The 24,842-nt window shown below is 43.1% G+C and overlaps 1 protein-coding gene across 15 annotated transcripts in view; it reads right to left on the bottom strand.

Annotated features, from left to right (window-relative positions):
* The window catches only part of Cnot1 (CCR4-NOT transcription complex subunit 1), an 88,068-nt gene extending 80,599 nt beyond the window's left edge, over positions 1–7,469 (bottom strand). For 7 of the 15 annotated variants that reach the window (XM_087205709.1, XM_087205735.1, XM_087205719.1 and 4 more), the window contains exon 1: positions 7,327–7,469. The gene's annotated coding sequence lies outside the window, so the exon portion shown is untranslated. The remainder of the gene's footprint in view (positions 1–7,326) is intronic. The other 8 variants (XM_087205737.1, XM_087205723.1, XM_087205749.1 and 5 more) reach the window with 3 other exon arrangements.
* Positions 7,470–24,842: the final 17,373 nt, after the last annotated feature.

Raw genomic sequence — 24,842 nt, 5'->3', positions numbered from 1 at the left:
GGAGATTCCTCAAAAACTAAAACTAGAGGTTCCATTCGACTCAGCTATTTCCTTTCTTGGTATCTTTCTGAAAGAATTAAAAGCATCCTACCACAGCAATATATGCACATCCACGTTTATAGCAGCACAGTTTGTAATAGCTAAATCATGGAAAAGCCCAAATGCCCATCAACTGACAAATGAATAAAGATGATATGGATTTTTTACACAACAGAGTACTACTCTGCCATAAAGAAGGATGAGCTTGAGCCATTTATAGCGAAATGGATACACATTGAGACCATACTCTTACATGAAATAAATCAGACACACATGTTTAAATACTCCATTGTTTCTTTGGTGTGAGAAACCGAAAGTGAAAATAAGGACTGAAATGTATAATGGATGTTAGGAAATGGGAAGAAAATGTTTAAATGGGAAGGGGAACAAAGGAGGGGGGAGGGAGAAAGGAAACGGACAACAAAAAAAGTGAAAATAGAAGGAAAAAATGGAAATATAGCTTTTGTACATTGTGGGGAGGGGGCTTGAGAGGCGGGAAAAGGGGGAAAAAGGCAGGAGGTATTGTGTACAGGTGCAAATTCCTTATGATGAATGTTATCATTCTGTACGTCTAAAATGTACCAATAGGGCCCCGGATTTAGCTCAGTGGTTCCATTGCCTGCCTCGCAAGCACAAGATCCTGAGTTCGATCCGGGTACCAAAAAAATAAATAAATAAAATAAAATAAAATGTACCAAAAAATGTTTTGCTATTTTTAAAAAAAGTTATGAAAGGGCTGGGGATTTAGCTCAGTGGTTTTGCCGCCTGCTGGCAAAGCCCAAGGACCCGAGTTTGATCCCTGGTACCAAAAAAAAAAAGGTTACAAAAGGGGAGGCAGAAAGGGATGAAAAAAGAATTAAAATGTGCTTTGTACCTGTATCAAATCCCTATGATGAATGTAATCATTAAGTACTATAAATATGTACCAATAAAACTAAAATAAAAAGTAAAAGCTATGAAGAATATAATAAATCCAAAACTGTTAAAATGTAATAGTGGCTAGGGATGCTTAGCGTGCACAAGGCCCTGGGTTCCAACCCCAGCACCACAAAAAGATGTATAGATACATAGTACATTTGTGTTTGGACTGGAATAAAGACAAAGTTTGGTAAAGACATTACAATTGATCTTAGGCAAAAGGCTGAGAAGTGGTAAGTTTTGGTAAAGATGACAACATTTCAGCTAAAAGGGGCAAAGACGTATCTGGAAACTAATGTGTAACAGTCTTTTCATTATAGCACAATACAGTAATGTGCTGCCACTGGCAGGGAGGGAGCAACCCTTACAGCTCCAGGCAAAGGTATCTGAAGAACTCTGAAACACAGCAAGGGTGTTTTCAAAGCAATATTTTTTAAGAGGCATTTTGGCAGTAAAGAATTAACTGTGGGGGCCGGGGATTTAGCTCAGTGGTTCCGCCACCTGCCTCGCAAGCGCAAGGACCCGAGTTTGATTCCCTGGTACCATAAAAAAAAAAAAAAAAAAAGAATTAACTGTGTTCCTACAGTATTTTACTATTTAGAATATATTCACATTAATTATGTAATAAAGAAACCTAAGAACCAAATACTGGGTAAAAGCCAATGGAGATTAGTTAGAAAACCATTGCAAAAAAAGACAAAGGAACTGAAACTAGACAAAACAACCATTCTTACCATTCTTTTCCTGTTCCAGTACTGGGGATTGAACCCATGGAGGGCACTCATGCTAGGCAAGCACTCTACCACTGAGCCATATACTCAGCCCTAGAACAAGTATTACTATGATGGCAAAATTGGGTGCTATAATTCACCCTAATTCAATAATACGCAACACTAAAAGTAAACAGAAACATAAGCTATGGACTTTGGGAGCTAATGATGTTTCAGTGTTTGGTGAGGGATGTTTTTAATGACAATGGGGGAGGCTATGTGTGTCTAAGGGTAGGCAGTATATGAGAAATCTCGATTTCAAAATTGAATCTTCAAAAAAAACCCTGAATCTTCCCTTCAATTTTGCTGTGAACCTAAAACTGCTCTAGACAACAAAGCTGATTTTTAAAAAATCATAAGATAAAAACCCAAAGTGAAAAACTTCAAAATTATATAAAAAGGAAAATGCTGAGCTTTTAATATAAAGCTGAAGAATATTTGGATGGCATTTTTCAAAATATGCTTTTGTCCTACCTTACATTTCAAATAACTAGCCCAATATCACCAAAGCATCCTACAGTTTAACACAGCATTCAGCATTTTAGAAATTTCATTCTAACAACTGTAACAAAATTAACCAAGACAAATACCTGAGATTAACACTGAGCTTTCCAAAATTAAAGGCTGCAAAGTATTTCTTAAATTTGAACAGCTCTACACCCCCAAAGGCTCCATTTCTTTCAACTCTAAACACAAGGTTTCAGGTTCAGTCTATACCTCTAATTACTGCCTTCTCAAACAATGTTTTTCAATGACTAATTTGCTGTATTTCCTTTGTAACATTCTTGCAAATTTGTAAGTAAAATTACATTTAAGAAACCATGCACAAGGTACAGAAGAGTTTTAGTTGTTTGTCTGAGACAGGGTCTTGCTATGTAGTTCAGGCTAGCCTTGAACTCACTATGTAGCCCCAGCTGGCCTGGACATCTTGGGGATCCTCCTGCCTCAGGTTCCCAAATGCTGGGATCACAGCAGTTTGCCACCAAGCCGACTAAGAGTTTTAGCCCATTTTAACTCTGAAAATAATTTTTAGCCAGGTGTGGTGGCCCATGCCTGTAATCCTAGCACTTGGGAGGCTGAGGCAGAAGGATTGCTGCGAGTTCAAGGCCAGCCTAAACTGCATAGTGAGTTCAAGACCAGCCTGAACTACATAGTGAGACCCTGTCTCAAAAAAACAAAACAAAAAATAGAATTTCAGCCAGGTATAATGGTGCATGCCTGTAATTCCAGCTGTGTGGGATACTCAGGCACAAGAATCCTAAATTCAAGGTCAGCAATTTAGACCTGCTCTCAAAATTTAAAAAGGGCTGGGGATTTAGCTCAGTGGTTCTGCCGCCTGCCTCACAAGCACAAGGATCTGAGTTCGATCCCTGGTACCAATAGACAGACAGACAGACAGATAAGACAGATAGGGCTGGGGAAAGGCAGACCTTCAACGAACAGGATAGTGGCACACACCTGTAATCCCAGCCCTCTAAAATGGGCAGATGGCCTGGCTGGGCCACATTGTGAGATCCTGTCTCATAGGGCTGGGGAATGTAGCTCAGTATAGAGTGCCCTGGATTGGCTCTCTAGTACCTCACAAAAAAATAAACATTTCAAAATGGCTGGCTTTTCTTTTTATTTTTTGGCAATACTAGGGATTGAACCCAGAACCTTTACACTGAGCTGCATTCCCAGCCCTTTTCTGTTTTGTTTCAAAACATAGTCTCACTAAATCGCTAAATTGTCCAGGCAGGGCTTGAAGCAGTGGGAAAACAGGTATATATCATCACACCTGGCTCCAACTACTAAGTCAAGAAGCATAATATTTTACAATTACAATCTTACGGCTGGAAATACACTCCAGTGGAAGAGCCCATGATTTATCATGTGCAAATCCTAGGTTTGACCGGTAGCATGCTCTAAAAAAATTAATCTTAAAAGAAAAATTCAATCAGAATTACTGAGTACATACTCCCTTCCACAGTACTGAGTAGTACAAAAGACCTGGCCTGGTGTGGTATATCCCTGAAATCCCAGCACTTGGGAGGCTGAAGCAGGAGGATCATGAATTTAAGACCAGCCTGGACTACATAGTGAGAACCTGCATCAAAAAAAAATTAATCCCTGGTGTGGTGGCCCACACTTGTAATCTCAGTACTCTGGGAGGCTGAGGCAGGGGGACAGAAAGTTCAAAGCCAGCCTGGACAATTTACCAGAGATGCTGTCTCAGAATAAAGCTGGGGACATAGGTCACTGCAAAGGCCCTGGGTTCAACCCCCAGTTACCACAAAAACAATAAAATTTAAAAATTCTACTGGACATGGTAGTGTACACATGTAATCCCAGTACTCCGGAAGCTGAGGCAAGAGGATTACTATAAGTTCCAGGCCAGCCTGGAATACACTTAGACCCTATCTCAAAAGAAAACAAAACAAAAAAGGGCCCGGGATTTAGCTCAATTGTTCCGGCACCTGCCTCACAAGTGCAAGGTCCTGAGTTCGAGCCCCAGTACCAAAAAAAACACACAAAAAAAACCTTAAAAGTTTTAAAAAGACTATCAAGATTTGCTAGCTTATCATATGAAATAATCAAGCTTATGAATTTAGGTACCCACAAAGACATCTCTTACAAGTATGTCAGCATATAGCCAAAAACTTCTTTTTTTTAACATTTAATTTCTGTCCTGGGGATTGAATACAGTACTTTGGCACTACATCCACATCCCTTTTTCTAATTCTGGGACACTAAGTTGTTCATGGTGGCTCAAACCTGAGGTCCTGCTGGAAGTGATGGTGCAGGCCTGTAATCCCAGCACTCAGGAGGCAGAAGCAGGAGGATAGCCAAGAGTTGGAGGCCAGCCTGGACTGCATAGTGAGCTCAAGGCCAGGCTCAACTACATAGTGAGACTCTGTCTCACAAAATTAAAAATACAAGACAAACCAACAAAAAAAACCTCCCTGAGATCATCCTGCCTCAGCCTGGAGCAAAAATGTACTTGCCAAAGGCAACATGAAGGAATCTGAGATTAGCCTTTACAGGTTTTGAAGAGATAGCAGACATTTACTGTCTTCACATTCAAACAGTTTTTGGTTTTTTAAAGACTCAGTGCAAAATCAAGGCGGATGTCACAGTACTTAGCTTAACAAGATGCATTTAAATAAAAAGCTCAAGATTTAAACCCCTAGTAGAAATTCAGACACTAGAAAATTAGCCATGTATTCACTCAGGTAAATTAGGTACCAAAAAAGATCATGTCATGTCATAAAACTCTTCTAAAAACTTCTAAGCTACACTCTTAGGTTAAAAAAAAGGCAGTGTAGGGCTGGGGATTTAGCTCAGTGGTTCTGTCGCCTGCCTCGAAAGTGCAAGGTCCTGAGTTCAATCCCTCGTATCAAAAAAAAAAAAAAAGGCAGTGCTTTAGTTATTGATGTTCAGTTCTTTGTGCCTCAATTCTTCACGTTTCAACTAAAAGGACCAAGTTTCAAACAAATTTCAAAATGCTACCATTTCAGTGGAGAAAAAGCTAGGTACCTAATTCTGGATGTATCCTCAAACTATCTTTTCCTTAGACAAGTTAACAACGTATAGTGTCCTAAAATATGATTAAACTGTTACCATATATCTCATAAATTGTTCAATATTGTTCTACCAGTCTTTGAAAGAGTAGAAACCCCAATCTGGACTGTGCGTGGATCCAAGCATTAAATCCAAGTAGCTCTGCAAAACTAAATTTGTTCTTAATCTGTTTGACCTATCACGTATCTACTTCACAATGTTTCACTTGCCCCCTCCCATTTTTCCATTCATGGGTCCCTACTCTTTTTCAAACAAGTTGTCATAAATGCTCAGGATTTACTCAAAAAGTACAATTATTCATTTAATTATTGACTTTTTAAAAAATCCTCATGTAAACCAGGTGTGGTGGTGCATGCCTATAATCCCAGCACACTGAGAGGGTGAGGTGGGAGATTCACAAATTCGAGCCCAAACTGAGCAATTTGTGGAGGGAGGTGTGGCCATAGGAGACTGAATTGTAGAGAAATAGGTAGAGACGTTGTTACTCACTTTTCAGAAAGACACTTCTATTAGAGTGACACATTTCACAAGAAATGTGACATTTGAGTCATGTAAAGTGACACAAACCTGTAATCCCAGCACTTGAGAGGTAGGACAGCAAGATCATAAATTTGAGGCCACTCTGGATTACAAGGCCAGTCCAAAACCATCCCAATCTAGATAACCAAAGCCCATCTCTGAAAATCAAAAATGGCACATGCCTGTAATTCCAGCGCTTGGGAGGCTGAGGCAGGAGGACTGCCTCAGGTTGGAGGGCAGCCTGAACTACACAGCGAGTTCAAGCCCAGACTAAATTACATAGCAAGAAAAAAAAAACTACATAGCAAGGCCCTATTTCAAAAAACCACAAACGAAACAAGAATTAAAAATAAATACAATAAAATAAAAGGAATTAGACTCTGGTTTCAATCCCCAGTACCAAGGGAGAGGGAAGTTAAAACAGAAAAAAGAAAGAATTGTGACATGTGGGGTTAGGAGTGCAGCTCAGTGGTAGAGGGCCTGCCAAGAATGCTTGAGGTTCTGGGTTCTGATCCCCAGCACCGCAAAAAAGAAAAATAAAGTGGCATTTGATTGAATGACTTCAAGGGGTAAGTTTACTTCTCATAAAGTTTACTTTAAATACAACAATTTCAAACTACAGCGATCACTTTTAAAGGTACAATGTATATTCCTCGTGGGGGTAACGTCTTGTAAGCATAGGTGGGCGACCGCTGCAGAACGGATGGTGCTGCAAAAACAAGAGATTCTTGAGTTTGGCCTGAAGCAAGCTCTACAAAATCGGCAGCAAACTGCTCAGCAGCCTTGGGGACACTTCCCTCGGGTGAGCGGAATCGCCGCAACCACACAGGCATGGACTCTGTGGGTAGGGCCCGACTGTGCAGAACGGGTGAGAGGCGGGGCGCGAGAGTGGAACAAAAACCTGTGGCAGGAAGTAATAAGGAAGTGCTCACGAGCGCCCCTCCCACCCGCAGACACCCGAAACATCGGAGCTGACACCACGCCGGGGGCGCGCGAAGGGGCAGGGGGCAGCTCCGGGACACGGAGAACTTGAGCGCCTGCAACAGCTCCGAATACGGGCCCCTCGCCCAAGGAGTTGGGGGGAGGGGGGGCGACGGTCACCGCATCCGCCACGGAGTGCCGGAGAAAGCCGAGCAGTTGCAGAGCTCGTGAGGGACAGGCGAGTGAAGCCCGCGCGAAGTGAGGTCCACGGGCCCGAACAGCCGCCACCGCCATCCCGAGCCTCCAGGCCCGGGCTGGGAGCCACCTCGGGGCTCAGCCCGCGCCCAGCCCTCCGCTTCTGGAGCCTCAGCGCCGGCCGCTTTCCTTCAAGAGCGCAAAGGCTCTGCGAGTCACGAAAGCAAAGTTCGCTCTCTCCCGCCTCGCTCCACTCCTCCGTTCCGGCTGGCCCTCGTTCCCCGGAGCTCCGGGAAACACTTCCAATGGCCCCAGGGCCAACCCGATCCTTCTTCCACCCGCACTCGGGTCCTCAGGCTGACACCGTTCGCTTACGACAGTCCCTGAACCCAGCCCACCTCACCTCAAGCGGTTCCGGCGGGGCTGGACACAGGAATCTCCCGGGTCCCCGACTCCGGCTCTCCTCAACCCCCCTCTTCGGCTAACTCCGCTTGTTTCTCTACAAAATGGCGCCGGAGGTCGCGCGCTCACGTCGCGGCCTTTCCCCTCCCCGTTCCCATTTCGTCATTCGCTGCCCGCCGGAGGAGGGATGGCCCCAGCACTAGCCAATGACCGCAGCCGGCCCGTGGCTCCCGCCCAATCACCGACAGGGGCCCGCGGACTTAAACCAATCACACACTATCACTCGCAGAAGTCGAGGAAGAAACCAGGTTCCTGCTAGCAACTACCAATCCAGAATCCCACTTCGCGGGCTTCGGCCAATTGCCTCTCACCAGTCCCTAGGGACTGGAGTCGGCGCCCTGGCGCCTGCTCGCCCGAGTAGGGCCAATGAGGAGCCGCCAATAACTTCGATTTAGAGCTCCACAGACTTTCCACCTGCCTCGAGCCTTCGACCAATGAGGGCCTGGCATTGCCTCCGAGAAACTATACGGGCGGGTTTCCTGACGCCTCGCCACCCTTGCGCGGGAACTACTTAGAGCGTGAAGGGACCCCCTACTTTTCTTCCTCTTTTGAAATGTCACGGCCTGACAGACTACGGGGATTCCCAGTGGAAAAGTTCCCTTCCCATTGTGTCCCTCTAGAAAGGAAAGCAAGCCAGGAGCGGTCTGGAGTTGGGGAGCTTTGCATCGCGGGATATATAGTCGCGCGCCCCGCCCCATTCCTGTCGCAAGTATAAGGCGTTGTCTGTCCGTCGCTAGCTGCGTCCCAGCAGAGCGGTGCGTGCTGGGGAATGTAGTCTCTTAAGTGCCCACCTGGTTTTGGCTTGCTTCGCTTGAATCAAGAAAACTTTCTCTTTGCAGCTCTGCCTATCAAGAAGGGATGTGCTGGGCTGGGGATTTAGCTCAGTGGTTACGGCGCCTGCCTCGCAAGTGCAAGGTCCGGAGTTCGATCCCCGGTACCAAAAAAGAGAAAGGATGTGCTTCGCGTGCTCGCTCACGCCTTAAATTCCAGCTACTCCGGATCCTGAGTCAAGAGGAGCGAAAGTTCGAGGCCAGCCTGGGCAGTTTAGTGAGATGTCTCAAAATAAAATTTAAAAGGGCAGGGGATGTAGCTTCATTCCTGAGTCGACCCCCCCCCCCCAAAAGCAACATGCTTCTTATAGAGAGGTAGAAACACAAGTTCTTCTCCTTACTCGAGCCCTGGAAGAAATGAAAAAGGATATCAACACTCTTTACCTCAAGAAATAAAAGTTATGGACATCTTTAGCAATGATTTGTTATCTATACTCTAGTACATAAATTGTAAGATTTTGTGGTCACCTATTTCCAGGTCAGAGAGCACTGGGAAGGGAGGGTAAATTAGTTAGTTCTTTTACCTTTTGAAAAAAACATCTATTCTCTCTCCGTATCCTGTCCTCAGGCTAGGCTAAGTAGCTTGTCCCCTGGCCATCAGTCTTACACTGCCTTACGTACCCCAAAATATTTACTTTGTTAAAACTGGGAGAAAGGCCAGGAGTGGTGGCGCATGCCTATAACCCCAGCACTCCGGAGGCTGAGGCAGGAGGATCTCCAGAGGTTCAAGATGAGCCTGGACTACATAGGAGACCGTCTCTCAAAACAAAACCCAAAAAGTAAAAATAAATAAAACTGTGAGAGAACTGACTCGCACTTTTGGTCCCGACTACTGAGGAAGTTGAGGCAGCAGGATCACTTGATCTCAGGTATTTGAGGAGTAAATTTCAAAACCCTTCAACAAATAAATACAATGGACCCCCAAAATTCGCGGAGGTTACTTTCTAGAGCACCCGCGAATTGTGAAAAACCGCGAATTTCAGATATGGTCAGAAAAATGCCTATTATGCTATGTGGCATAGCGTTTTAGTTCTCGGAGCAAATCTAGCAGTTCAACCTTCTCCTGGTGTGTCGAAAACTTCTACTGGCGCTTAGGTTTATTGCCAGACGTCTTAGAAGGTGCAAAGCATTTTAGCGGCATCTTAGGAATCTTAGGGCTTTAAGAAGAACAAAACCGAGAACACTGGAGATAGCTTCACTCGCCCTGTTATGATGCGGAAATGCTGGTGTATCAGCTGGAGAAGGCTTACAGGGCAGCAGCCAATCAGTAACTAGGAGACCTGAATAACGCTCTCGGATTGGCTACTTGTGAACCCCCCACCATAAAACAGTTGCGGAGGATATTTGCGGTTTCCACGAAATTGCAGAGGTTACCTCTAACAATTATTAGTTAGGTTCTAAGGAAAAATCCACTAATGACTGATGCCGCGAACTCTGAACTGCGACTTTGCGGGAGTACACTAGACAGATACCGTATTTCTCCAGAACTAAATCCTACAGAAATTAAGCCCTAACCTGCTTTTATAGGATGCTTATAATGTAAGCCCTACCCCAAAAATAAGCCCCAGTTAATGTCAACACATGACGGATGTATTAAATTTTAAAATAATGATATTAATATATAATTAAATATAAATAAATTTTATTGACATTAATACTTAAAATAAATAATAATAAAAATTGTAAATACCCGAGCAGGGGCCTTTGGACAAGAGGTAAATGCCTATGTAAACAGATGTACTTGAGGCTAAATGTCAAATGACCAATCAAAGTACAGACACAAGGCATGAATAACATGTACACTTGATAATGAATGGACATGGTTGTGTCTAATATGCATCTTTATAACTCAATATGTTGTATGTTTTAAGGAACGTACTTCATCCATTCATGTCAAATAAAGAAAACATATTCTGCAATTTTTTGTCAGTTTTGTGTGGACCATTATTCTTAACTGTCATCATTTTTGTTGTCACCCCTATCTGCTAAGTCTTCAATTAACATTCGATTTAAGGAAAACTTTGTGAAGCCCAGCCTGCAAAAGGGTGTTACTTGGGTGAAGAATTGATGGGATAAAACCACTGACAGCTGTGTTGCCAATGCACAACGAGCAGGCTACACAGACAAGAAGTGCTCATTCCAGGAGGGCTCTTTTGCTGGACAGGAGAGATTGGGGCCAGTGGTTCTACAGGAAATGGAGTTGTAAGAAATTCAGGCTGAAATTTGGGGTCTGGAGAGTTATGATGATGTTCCAGAAAAAGACGACAGGACTGTATTTGAATAAATGTAGATTTCTGTACTTGAACAAATGTAGATTTTTATACATGAATAAATGTAGATTGTTATATGTGAAAAATAAGACATCCCCTGAAAATAAGCCCTGTTGCATCTTTCAGAACAAAAATTAATATAAGACCCAGTCTTATTTTCAGGGTAATATAGTAGATAGAAGATAGAGGACTGGGTACAGTGGCACATGCCTGTAATCCCAGCTACTCAGGAGCTTGAGACAGGAAGATTCCAAGTTCAAGAGCAGTCTGAGTAATTAGCCAGACCCTGCCTCAGCATAAAATTTAAAAGGCTGAGGATGTAGCTCAGGTCTAGAGTGCTTGACTAAGTATGAGACCCTGGAAGAATACCCAGCACTGAAAATATAATTATGAAACTGGTACTCCCTCCTGCACTAAAAACATTTTAAAATCACAACATGTTTTGTAGGCTTTTACATACAACAAATTTACTTTAAATGTTGGCCGGGAGTGGCTGTGCACGCCTGTTTTCTCAGCACTCAAGAGGCTGAAGCAGGAGGGTTGCTGTGAGTTTGAGACCAGCCTGGGCTACATAGTGAGTTAAGGGCTAGCCTAGTATATACAGTGAGACCCTATCTCAAAAAGAAAGAAAGGAAGACACAGAGAGAGAGAGAGAGCAAAAACATTGAAAATATACAGACCAATCAACCCAGTACAGCGATTTGACTTATGAACTTGTTTGAGAGGGCTGGTTGTAATTCAAGTTGGTCAGTGGAAAGCTCAGGCTCCTCTATACAGCCTTCAGTCTCTCTCATATATGCTGTAATTCTATGTCTAGCAATATATTCTACAGATGAACATTGCAAATGGGTTCAGAGATGAGTGTGTATGAATATTTCCTGAAGAATCATTTATGAGACACAAAGATTGGACAAAGCCAAGTATGGTGGTACATGCCTAAAATTCCACCATTCCAGGAGTCTAAGGCAAGAAAGAGCATTGCTAAAAGTTGGAGGCTAGTCTGGGCTATATATCAAGTCCAAGGGCAGCCTGAACTATACAGGGAGATCTTGTCTTAACAAAACAAAACCAAGAAAAGCTGAGTTGCTTTTCCAGGCTTCGGCCTGTTTTCACCAGGAGAAAGGTCTGCTGCTTTAAAGCAAAGCTGTTCCAGTGCCCACTGCCAGCCCCTCTTCTGGTGGGATGCCAATGTCACTCCTAGGATTTAACAGGCCATGAGGACTCAGCCAAGTATCTGAAAGATTTGCACAATAGCTCGACAATCAGAGTCCTTCAATTAAGTGTCATAATACTGGGTGGCGGCAGTGGTGGTGGCGGCCTACAGCGGGGTGCACAGCACGTGTGCCCCAAGATAAAGCAGGAGGCCGTGCCCTCCTGCACCGTTGGCAGCCCCTGAAGGCCCGCTTGGGCGCTGCATCTCCACTCAGCAATTGGCACCGGCCACGCCCACACGACTTCCCCCTGGAGCGGCAGCTCCAGAGCAGGACTAACCCGACCCTGGGTCCTGAGGAACGGCTGAGCACCAGACACTGTCACCCTGCCGTGGTGCTTTCCCCAGGACTCCATCCCCAGGACTCCATCCCGATCAATCTGGGACCCACCTACCTATCCTTCCTGTCTGACCAGATGCAGCCGCAGGTCCCACAGCTTCACTTCGAAGAGCTCACACCACCCCGCTCCTGCCTGCCAGAGGAGCCCAAGCCAAAGTGGGGAAGGGCATGGCCCCGGAAAAGGACGGCCACTCATACTTGTGATTATGCAGGCTGTGGCAAGACCTATACAAAAAGTTCTCATCTCAAGGCACACCTGGGACCCTACACAGGTGAGAAGCTGTACCACTGTGACTGGGATGGCTGCAGGTGGAAAGTTCACTGTCTCCAATGAACTGACCAGGCAGTAGCACAAACTCACCCAGCACTGCACCTTCAAGTGCCAGAAGTGCAACTGGGCCTTCTCCAGGTCCAACCACCAAGCCTTACACACGAAGCGGCACTTTTAAATCCCAGAGTGGACATGACCTGCACTGTTAGGAGAGAATTCAACATTTTAAAAAACCTTTTACACTGTCTTCCCAAAATTTGAAGAGCCCATCTGGCAAGCACTACAGTCATGTAGTTCCCAGCAGGTCAGCTTGTGAGTGGATAATCAGGAGAAAGGAGAAATTCAAAAGACAAAATAAATAAATAAATAAAAATCAAAGAACAGATGGGGTCTGTGACTGGATCTTCTATCATTCCAATTCCAAATCCAACTTGAACGTGCCCAGACTTACAAAACACCATGGGAGAGACTGAAAATTGTGTATAACAGGGTATAAATTAGATCTACAAGTTGGGGAGGGTGGGAAGACCTGAATTTTCTTGAATTGTGTTTCCATGCAATACAAGTATAAAGATCACCTTGTATTCTCTTTGCCTTCTAAAAGCCATTAGTACGATGTTAGAAGAAGAAATTTAGGTACAGAAAATGTGTTTTAACGCCCTACATGATGGTGCTTGGTGAGTCTTGGTTCTAAAGGTGTCAAATGAGGAAGTCAAAGTTCTTCTCAAACTGCTGCATTCTCTGACAAGGAAAATCTATTTTTGCCTTCCAATCTGCATTTATGACCTAAGTCAGGTAAATATACCTGGTTTGCTTCTTTAACAGTTTTATGCAGACAGTCTGTTATGCACTGTGGTTCCAGATGTGCAATACTTTGTACAATGGTTTATTCCCAAGTATGCCTTAAACAGGACAAATGTGCTTTGTCTATATAGTTCCTTGCCTTAATAAATATGCAATACAAATTTAAGCAAAATTCCATTTTGTATATTTATAAACTACAAAGTAAAGAGATGAACATTTTGTGGAGTTTGTATTTTGCATACTCCAGGTAAGAAATGTTTTAAATAAACCTATAATATTTTATCTTAATAACAACAACAAAAGGATGCTGGGTGGCTCTAACCTTTACTAGAAAGTGAGCTCACAGAATGTTTACAAACTAGAAAGGGTAGTGGAGATGACCTATTGCACCTTTTCATTTTACTGACAGACATACTTGGAAATACCACCCAAACTGTTTTACTGAAGATCGTCACAAAAGGTGCACTGAATACCTTATAACTCAGCAATTATAAGCATAGGGGTTCAAACATATTTAGAAACAGGTTATTTTAGCCAGCTGTTAGCTACTTATCTGTCCCCTTAGCTTTCTTCTAGTCTTTTACTTCCTAATTAAATATATATCCCAGGCTCTGGAAGAATTTTACAAACTCTTGGTTTTCTGAAATAACCTGTAAAAGGAGATATAAGTGCCTGAAAATAAAAGTCTCATTTTAGCCGGGCATGTTGGTGCATGGCACTAATCCCAGCACTGTGGGAAGCTGAGGAAAGAATATCACAAATTCAAAGTCAGCCCAGGCCACTTAGGGATTTACTGTCTCCAAAAAGGGGTAGAGTAGGGCTGTGGATGTAACTCACTCCAAGGATCCCCAGTACCACCACCAAAAGAAAAAAAAAGCCGGTCGCACAGAACACGCCGAATCAGCCCGCTGCAGACAGGCAGGTCTGCCCACGCCCTACTTAGGTCCCCAGTCTCACAGAATACGCCGAATCAGCCCGCTGCACACAGGAAGGTCTGTGCACACCCTACCGAGGTCCTGAGTCGTGCGAAAGACACCGAATCACCCCGCTGCAGACAGGCAGCCACCTGGTTCCACACTACAAAGAAGCAGAGGACACCAGAGCACCAGACCAAGGTACTGAGTCCTGCTGTTCCCGCCCCAGAGGTAGGGACTTCTGAGCTGCCGTCCCACTGCTCCTGGTCCAGAGGAAGGGGCTTCCCGGTCAGAGGAAAGGGCTTTTGGGCCACCTTCTGTCCCGCTGATCCTGGCCCAGAGGAAGGGGCTTCCAGGCCACCATCCGTCCCACCCCTCCCGGCCCAAAGGGAGGGGCTTCGGAGCCACCATCCCACTGCTCCTGGTCCAGACGAAGGGGCTTCCCGGCCACCATCCCTCCCGCTGCTCCCAGCCCACAGGAAAGGGCTTTTGGGTCACCATCCCTACAGCTGCTCCCGGCCCCTGTCCCGCCTCACCCAGCTCAGAGGAGGTAATCCGTGCAGGCGCTAACAGCCCCAGTCGAAATGAGAAAACACATAAATAAGTCTCAAAACCAGACTTCCAGACCACCTACAGCAACCCCAAAGGGAAATGAGATGGAACACCCTGATACTCAACCACCTGGACCCACTGAACTGGCAACAAAAGGGGATCTGGAAAAAAGGAAATCAGAAATAATTTCTCAGATAACAGGAGAAATTGTGCTCCTAGTGCAAGACATGATTAATAAATCTAGAGAGGAGCTCAGGAACATGATGGAATCCCAACATAAGAAACAAATGGAATCCATAAAACAGATGCAAATAGATTTCCAGGACATGAAAAACTCTATTGAAAGTCTACACAGCAGAATGAGCCAATGTGAGGATAGAATTTCAGATATAGAAGATAAGATTGCAATTAGGGACCAGGAAAAGAAAAATTGCTTCAAAATTATAAGGGAACATGAGAAATCAATCCAGCAGCTGCTAGATGATGCAAAAAAGAATAACATAAGACTGATTGGGCTCAATGAAGAAACAGGAGAGAGTGGAGATGACATAAAAAAACTCTTCACAGAAATAATGGCAGAAAACTTCCCAAGCAGGGGAAAAGAGCTTGACATACAGATAAGTGAGGCATATAGGACTCCAAATAGCCTTGATCAAAAAAATCTACACATAGGCATATAATTGTTAAGATTCCAGAAGCACAACAGAAGAACAAAGTTCTCCAAGCAGTCAGAGAAAAGAAACAAATCACATACAAAGGAAAGACCATCAGAATCACAGCAGACTTCTCAACACAAACCATCAAGGCAAGAAGAGCTTGGAGTGAAATATTCCAAGCCCTAAAAGAAAACAGCCTCCAACCCAGATTGATGTACCCTGCAAAACTATCTTTCAAAATGGATGGAGAAATAAGATACTTTCATGACAAAGAGCACCTTAGGAACTTCGTGAATACCAAACCAGCACTCCAAAGAATTTTATACAATATCCTAGGAACAGACACTGAGAATCACAACCCCAGGAAGCAAAGCAGAATGAACTCATCTGGCATGACAAGAAGTTAAATGTAAAGGGGGAGAACCCAACAAAAAGAAAAAGTCATGGCAATGACAAGTCAATACATTTCAGTTATAACCATCAATGTTAATGGTCTCAATTCACCAATCAAAAGAAATAGACTGGCAGAATGGGTCAAGAAGCAAAATCCAACAATATGCTGCCTGCAAGAAACACACTTAATTCAAAAGGAAACTCATAGGCTGAAAGTCAAAGGGTGGAAAACAATACTGCATGTGACAGGAACCTGAAAAAAAGCAGGAGTAGCTATCCTCTTGGCAGATCAAGTAGATTTCAAACCAACACTGATTAAGAAGATGAAGAAGGACACTACATCCTTGTAAAGGGAAGAATCCAAGAGGAAGAGATGACAATCATAAATATCTATGCACCAAACACTAGTTCACCCAATTATATAAAACAAATACTAACAGACATGAAAGGTCATATATGCATTAATACAATTGTAGTGGGGGACCTCAACACCCCACTGTCACAAATAGATAGATCAACTAGACTAAAAATAAGTAATGAAATACTAGAACTCAATCGAACTCTTGAACAAATGAACTTAACAGATGTTTACAGAGTCTTCCACCCCACAAAATCAGAGTACACATTCTTCTCAGCTGCACATGGGCCATTCTCCAAAATAGACCACATACTCACACATAGAACATGTTTAAGTAAGTGCAAAGGAATTGAAGTTATCCCTTGTATATTATCAGACCATAGTGTGATGAAATTGGAGATCCCTAGCAAAAGAAACTCAAAAAATTTCATAAACACGTGGAAATTGAACAACACACTTCTGAATAACCAATGGGTCACAGAGGAAATTAAAGAAGAAATCAGACAGTTCCTTCAATTAAATGACAATGACAATACAACATATCGGAATCTATGGGACACAATGAAAGCAGTCTTATGAGGGAAATTCATAGCAGTGAATACGCATATTAGGAAAACAGATTGAGCCCAATTAAACAACCTGATGCTGCACCTCAAGCTTCTAGAAAAAGAAGAGCAGGACAACCCCAAAGCTCATACAAGGGAAGAAATTATAAAGATCAGAGGAGAAATCAATGCAATGGAGACTAAGAGAATGATACAAAATATCAATGAAGCCAAGAGTTGGTTCTTCCAAAGAATCAACAAAATTGACAAACCTTTAGCCAACCTTGTCAGAAAAAGGGAAGAAAAGGCCCAAATCCATGCAATTAGGAATGAAAAGGGTGAAATGACAACAGACCCAATAGAAATCCAGAGGATCATCAATACCTACTTCCAGAACCTATACGCCAATAAGATGGACAACACAGAAGAAATGGACAGATTCCTAGACACATATGAATTAGCAAAGTTGAACAAAGAAGACCTAAAAATTCTGAACAACCCAATATCAACCAATGAAATCGAAAATGTAATTAAAAACTTATCAACTAAGAAAAGCCCGGGCTCTGATGGCTTCACTGCTGAATTCTACAAGACATTTGGAGAGGAACTACTGCCACTACTGTTTAAATTCTTCAATGAAATTGAAAGGGAAGCAATACTCCCAAATTCATTCCTGGAAGCAAGCATCACCTTGATCCCCAAAGCAGAGAAAGACCCAACTGAAAAAGAGAACTATAGGTCAATCTCACTAATGAACATAGATGCAAAAATCCTTAATAAGATACTGGCAAACAGAATGCAGAAGATCATCAAGAAGATCATACACCCTGATCAAGTGGGATTCATCCCAGGGATGCAGGGATGGTTCAATATTGCAAATCAATCAATGTAATACACTATATCAATAGAGCCAAGGACAAAAACCATATGATTATCTCCATAGGTGCAGAAAAAGCATTTGACAAAATCCAACAGGCATTTATGATAAAAACCTTACAAAAAATTGGAATAGATGGTCTCTACCTCAAACTGATAGAAGGCATCTATGAAAAACTAACAGCCAATATCATACTAAATGGTCAAAAACTGAAATCCTTCACACTAAAATCAGGAACAAGACAAGGATGTCCACTATCACCACTCCTGTTCAATATAGTTCTGGAAACATTAGCCATGGCAATTAGACAAGAGAAAGAAATAAAAGGAATAAAGATAGGTAATGAAGATGTCAAATTGTCATTATTTGCAGATGACATGATACTCTATATAGAAGACCCCAAGAACTCCACCAAAAGTCTTCTAGACTTAATAACCAAATTCAGTCAAGTAGCTGGTTACAAGGTCAACACACAAAAATCAATAGCTTTCCTCTATATGAATGACAGACTCACTGAGATAGAAATAGGACAAATAATTCCTTTCACAATAGCATCCAAACAACTGAAATACCTAGGGATCATCCTGACGAAAGAAATCAAAGACCGCTTCTCTGAAAACTATGGCACTCTGAAAAGGGAGATTGAAGATGATATCAGAAAATGGACAGGCATCCCCTGCTCCTGGGTAGGAAGGATTAATATAGTGAAAATGGCCATACTTCCAAAACTGACATATAGATTCAATGTAATTCCAATTGAGATCCCAGAAGCATACTTCACGGACCGTGAGAAAACAATCCAAAAATTCCTTTGGAACAAGAAGAGACCCAGAATAGCAAAAGCAATTCCAGGTAACAGAGACATGGCAGGGGGTATCACAGTCCCCAACCTGCAACTTTACTACAAAGCTACTGTGATAAAAACAGCATGGTACTGGTAAAGAAACAGACTTGAGGACCAGTGGAACAGATTAGAAGTTGCAGAAACAACGCCAGACACACTCAGCCATCTCATCTTCAACAAAGGAGCCAAACACCCTCACTGGAGGAAAGATAGCCTCTTTAATAAATGGTGCTGGGAAAATTGGGCTTCAACGTGCCAAAGATTCAGACTAGACCTGTATCTCTCACCATGCACTAAACTAAAATCAAAATGGATTAAAGATCTAAATATTAAAATAGAAACTGAACCAGTTGGAACAGAGGTTAGGTAGAACTCTTGAAGACATTGGTGTAGGAAAAGATTTTATGAACAAAACCTCAGTTGCCCATGAACTAGCACAAACAATCAACAGGTGGGATCTCTTCTTATTAAAAGGCTTCTGCACAGCAAGAGAAACGACCAGCAGTGTGAAGAGACAACCCACAATGTGGGAAAAAATCTTCACCTGCTCTTCCTCAGACAAAGGTCTACTATCTCGAATCTATAAAGAACTTAAAAAGATCAGACCCCCCAAACTTAAAGACTCAATCAAAAAACGGGCATCTGAAATGAACAAACATTTCTCAGACAAAGAAGTCGAAATAGCAAATGAATACATGAAAAAATGTTCAACATCACTGGTCATTCGAGAGATGTAAATGAAAACAACGCTGAAATTCCACTTCACTCCAGAAAGAATGGCTGCTATCATGAAATCAACCAATAACAAATGCTGGTGGGGCTGTGGGGAAAGAGGAACCCTGCTCCACTGCTGGTGGGAGTGTAGACTGGTGCAAGCACTGTGGAAATCAGTATGGAGATACCTCAAAGAACTAGGACTGGAAATCCCATTTGACCCTGCTATTCCACTGCTGGGGATCTTCCCCAAAGAATTAAAAGAATCATACCACAGTGATATATGTGCACCCATGTTCATAGCAGCACAGTTTGTGATAGCTAAAACTTGGAAACAGCCCAAATGCCCATCAACTGGAGACTGGATAAAGAAAATGTGGATTTTTTAATAAAATGGAGTACTACTCAGCCATAAAAAAGGAGAAATTAGAGACATTTATAGCTAAGTGGATGCACATTGAGGCGATACTCTTAAGTGAAATAAATAGGACACACATGTGTAAATACCAAATAGTTTCTCTGGTGTGAGAAACTGAAAGTGTAAATAAAGACTAAATGTATAATAGATAATGTGAAATAGGAAGAAAAGGGGCAAAGGGGAAGGAAGTGGGAGGGCTAGGGGAAAGGATAGAAGGAAATGGGATTAATATGAGAAAATGGAAAAAGAGGAACAAAATCTTTGTAAATAGGGAGGACTGGAGGGGTTGAAGGGAGGGCTGGGCAAGAGTGAAAAATAAGAACCAAGAGAGATTATGTAAAGGTGCAAATTTCCAATGATGAATGTCATTATATGGTATACCTAAAATGTACCAATGATTAGAATGAATAATCGATAATGCAAAATAGGAAGAAAAGGTCCAAAGGGGTAGGGGTAGTGGGAGGGGCAGGGGAAAGGAAAGAAGGGAAAGGAAAAATGATGAGAAATGGAAAAAATGGAAATAAAATCTTTGTAAATAGGGAAGGGTGGAGGGCGTGAAGGGAGGGCTAGGAATGGGGAAAAAATAAGAACCAAGATGCATTATGTAAAGGTACAATTCCCAATGAGAAATGTAATTGTGTTGTATACCTACAATGTACCAATAAAAGAATTTAATACAAAAAAAAAAGCCTTATTATATTGGGTAGGGTGGAGGCAAAATACCTAGAACTTTGAAGCATTGAATCAAGGTCTTGCTACGAAGTTCAGGCTAGGTTTAATTCACTCTGTAGTCCAGGCTGGCCTCAAACTCAAGGCAGTCCTCCTCCCTCTACCTCCCGAGTGTTAAGATTGCAGGTGTGCATCACCATGCCTGGTTCATTGGAGGTGTTGAGATGTCTGCAAACTGTGTTATACAATGTATGAAGGCATCTGGGAGAATGGCAAGCAGAAACACATGGCTCTATCTTTGCATGATCCTATTTTTGTGTCCTATTTTTCAGATGAGTCAGTAACTTCAATTAATAGTAGTTTTGACTACAATGGGACTCTTGTCTTATCCAAAGCCACTACTGGGAACCTAACTCTAAATACTAATCTCTTTCCAGCCCGTTTCCACTGTGTCTCTCCAAAGCTTCTCATTCCCTCGACCTAGAATCCTGGTAGGACACTTAGTGCCTCTATTCTGGGAAGATGTCCAGGGAGGAAAGCCTTCCGAGAAATTCAGAAACCCAAGTCCTATCCAGGCTAAGCCACCTTCTTCCTGTGTAATACTAGGTAAGTCACTTCACTTCTCTGAACTTCATTTCGCTCTTTATTATTATTATTATTTAAACCAAATCTCTTTTCATGGGGGATGGGCCTCTGGGGTCATCACTGCACAGCTTGTTCATTGGCGCTGTCATCAGAGTCCTGAAGCAAGTCTTCAAGCTCCTCTGGGTGAGGGACAAGCCTGATGCACAGGGTCTCAGATGTGTCATCTGCCAGGACGCTGAGCCTCACCATGGGGCTGTGCTGTCTGGCTGGTGAAACCACACCTGCCCAGAATCTTGCTGTCATCTAGGAGCTGGTCATCCTTGAGCAGCCTGCTTGCCTGGCAGCCCCTCGAAGATGCCTTTGGTGATGTACCACACCTTGAACACGTTGCTCAAGTCCTTGACATCAGTGAGGATGGTGGCCTCACAGCGCTGGATCCTGAGGAACATGCCCTGGGGGTGGCAGTCTGTGTCAGTGTCCGCTGCCTGTCCTCCCATGCCAGCTCCATTCTATTATTCTGAAGATGCTGCTGGGGAAGCATTAAATAGCTTCCAAATTGTAGGCTTTGGAGTCCTAGGAAGCCAAGGGCCCTGGAATTGACATGAACCTGTGTTTGGGGTTTTGTATGTGTGTGCTGGGGATCAAATCCAGGGTCTTACACATGCTAGGCAAGCACTCTACCTCTGAGCTACATCCCCAGACCTTTTTATTTTATTTTATTTTATTTTATTTTATTTTTGGGTACAGGGGATCAAACTCAGGACCTTGTGCTTTCGAGGCACGTGTGGTGCCACTGAGCTAAATCCCTGGCCCTTCCTTTTTATTTTTTGAGACAGGTTCTCTCTAACTTCCCCAGGCTAGCCTTGAATTTAGGATGCTCCCATCTTAGCATGTGCCATGATCCCTGGCTGTATTATTTTTGTTTTCTTTTCTTTTGAGGTGCAAGGAATCAGGATTCATTCATGCTAGGCAAGCCTGTACCACTGAACTACATCTCCAGCCCTGTTTTGGTCTTTAATCAACCAATATATTCTATATTAGGCAGTTCAACATCAATATCCTGCAGGATTGGGGCAAGGAAGCATGAAAGAAGGGCTTGCATGAGTGCCGGGCATGGTGGCACACATCTGTTATCCCAAAAAGAGGAGGATCAACAAATTTGAGCCCAGACTGAGCAACTCAGTGACTTAGTGAGAACTCTTAGTTACTTTTCTCATTGTTGAGACAAAATATCTGACACCCAAAATTAAAGGGGGAAAGGTTTATTTAGCTCACAGTTTGTAGAGGTTTCAGTCCATAGTTGTCTGGCTCCAAGGCAGGGTGGCACATGACAGAGGAGAAACAGTTCATCGCATGCAGAAGGCAGCAAAAGTAATAAGGGACCTTAACAGCTTCTTTCTGCCCTTTTTACCTTATTTGGACTACTTAGGGTGGGTAGCACTCACACCCTTAATCCTAGTGCCCTTGAGCCTAGCATTGTACCATGAATCAATCCCAGCCTCACTTGCTCTAGATCCACCTCTGAAAAAGCCCCACCTATGACTGCACAAGGCTTTGGGGAGACATCTAGACCCAGACCATAACAGAACCTGTCTCAAAATAAAAAGGGCTGGGGCTCTGACAGAGCCACCTAGACACCATCATGGACATAAGCATGAGCAGCCTATCAAGCTGGCCAGAGTCCCCAAAGTGTTGGCCATGGTCGGCTCACAGGGACAATGCACACTGATACACATGAAATTTATGGACTACACTAGTGGCTCTATCATTCACAGTGTGAAAGATCCCATGCACAGGGACGATGTGCTCACCCTATTAGAATTGGAGGGTCCAGGGTTGCTGGTAGAATCCTAAATATCAAGTTATATATAGGTGACCTGAGACTTTTAAAATAAAGTGTTTGGCTGGGTGTGGTGGCACATGCCTGTAATGCCAGTGCTTGGGAGGTTGAGGCAGGAGGATCGCTTTGAGTTCTAGGCCATCCTGAACTATGCAGCAAGATCCTGTCTCAAAAGAAACAAGAAACAAAAAAGTGTTTGTATTGTAAATTTTTAAAAAGCATAATAAAAATAAATAAAAAGGATTGGTGATGTAGCTCAGTGGGAAGGCCCTGAGTTCAATCCCCTGTAACATATAAAAAGGGGAGGGCATTTGCATTAGTGAGTTAGGACAAAGAAGAAAAGGACATGGAGGAAGAAAGAAAAGAAAGAAGACTACATCTTTGGGTCAAGCCTAGACAGCCATTACTTTCCAAGAGAGATGCCCAGACCCAATAGTGGAGCTTGGGATCAGCAGCACTTTGTGGTTTACAACCATCTCTAGATCTTCAGTATTGCTGGCACCATAAGCCCAGTGAGTCTCTGGCTAAATAGAATCAATGAGCAGGGAAGGAGGTCCTTGGCAGAGGTAGCAAAGTGGAAGGGTTAGTGGTGAAAGGGAGGAAAGCAGAGTGATAAGCAATGACAATTCAACCTCTCTGAGATTTGGAATATAGACACTGGATAATAACAACTTGGAGAAGGAAAAAAGAGAAGTAGATTCCCAGGAACCAGGAAGGATCTAACAGGAAAATTAAAACCTACAGAGAAATTGAAGAGACAGAACACAAGACAGAAAGGGAAGGGACAATATGCACTTTCTCCCAGGAGCCTGGCTCATGGCTTGCAGGAAAGGGAGACCAACTCTACAGACACAAACTGAAAGCTGGGAACTCCAAAGGGCTTCAGGGAGAAATGTGGCAGTGGAAGGGATGGGTAGGTCCTGTGAGCTGCAGGGAGAGTGCAGGATTCTACCTCTATGTAAGTCCTCTGAAAGGCAACAGCTGGTAAGTGACTCCAGTCCAAGCACCCACCACATCCCTGGAGAATGCTTGGTCAGGCACCATTCAGGGGAAGGTGATTGTTTGAACCTAGGACTCAAAGCAATCGTGGGATGGCTTCACTTCAGGGCTCTCAGTGTTACCTTCTCACAGTGACTGGGTAAGGGACAGGCAGGGGACAGAGTCATGGTCAGGGAGCTGTGGTCAGGCTTAAAAGAGACCTGCCCCCCAAGATCTTGAGCTAAAGACACAGGCCCTACTCCCACGGCCAGGGGCCTGGCTCCGCCCAAATTGCTCTGGATTTGAACACATCAGTGGTGCCCTCATCCTAATCCTACTGCAGGCTGGTACCCACATCCAGTACAGATCTGGGGTATGACTGCCTCCTTTATCTACCAGTGTGAGCAGGAACACATCTTGACTGGGACATAGCCCCAGATTCCACATATTTGAAATCACAGAGACAATTTTTTGTGTGTGCTTTGTTTTTACATTTTTGTTTTGGTTTTGTTTTTACCCCCTCTTTCCTTTTCTTCTTTCTTCACCAGTTTTCCTTTGTCCTTCTTTCTTGCTTATCTCTTTTTCTTTATTTTTTCTGCTTGCCCCTTTTACTTTTTCTTCTCTTAATATTTTTCTTTCATTTTTAATCCCCATATCATTTATTTTTCTCCTCTTTTTCTTTTATCTTCTACTTCTCATCAGTTTTTTGCTTACTTTACCTAATTCTATAAATATCCTTCTACTCCCCAATAAGAGACTTTGTACCACTTCTCTCTCCTCCTTCTCATATCATACAGAATAAGGCTTCAAAATTTTCCTCTTGCAAACCACCAGCAGAGCTAAGAGACAACCCACAATGTGGGAAAAAATTTTTATCAACTGCTCCTCAGACAAAGGACTACTATCTAGAATATATAAAAAACTTTTAAAAATCAGACCTCCCAAATATAAAGACCCGATTCAAAAATGGGCATCTGAAATGAATAGGCATTTCTCAGACAAAGAAGTAAAAGCAGCAAATAAATATATGAAAAAATGTTCAACATCACTGGTCATTCGAGAGATGCAGATGAAAAGAACACTGAGATTCCACCTCACCCCAGAAAGAATGGCTGCTATCAAGAAATCAACCAATAACAAATGCTGGCAGGGTGGTGGAGAGAAAGGAACCCTTCTCCATGGTTGATGGGAGTGCAGACTAGTGCAACCACTGTGGAAATTAATATGGAGATACCTCAAAAAACTAGGATTGGCCAGGGATTTAGCTCAGTGGGTCCGCTGCCTGCCTTTCAAGTGCAAGGTCCAGAGTTCAATCCCAAGTACCCAAAAAAACCCAACCTAGGATTAGAGGTCTCGTTTGACTCACCTATTCCTCTGCTGGGTATCTTC

Source organism: Heterocephalus glaber, unplaced genomic scaffold (genome assembly GCF_053883595.1).
Source record: "Heterocephalus glaber isolate CG9 unplaced genomic scaffold, H.glaber_assembly_v1.0 deba00000071, whole genome shotgun sequence".
In the NCBI taxonomy this organism is placed as follows: Eukaryota; Metazoa; Chordata; class Mammalia; order Rodentia; family Bathyergidae; genus Heterocephalus; species Heterocephalus glaber.
The sequence above is the reverse complement of the archived record's forward strand: the minus strand, read 5'-3'. Positions and strand labels throughout refer to the sequence as shown.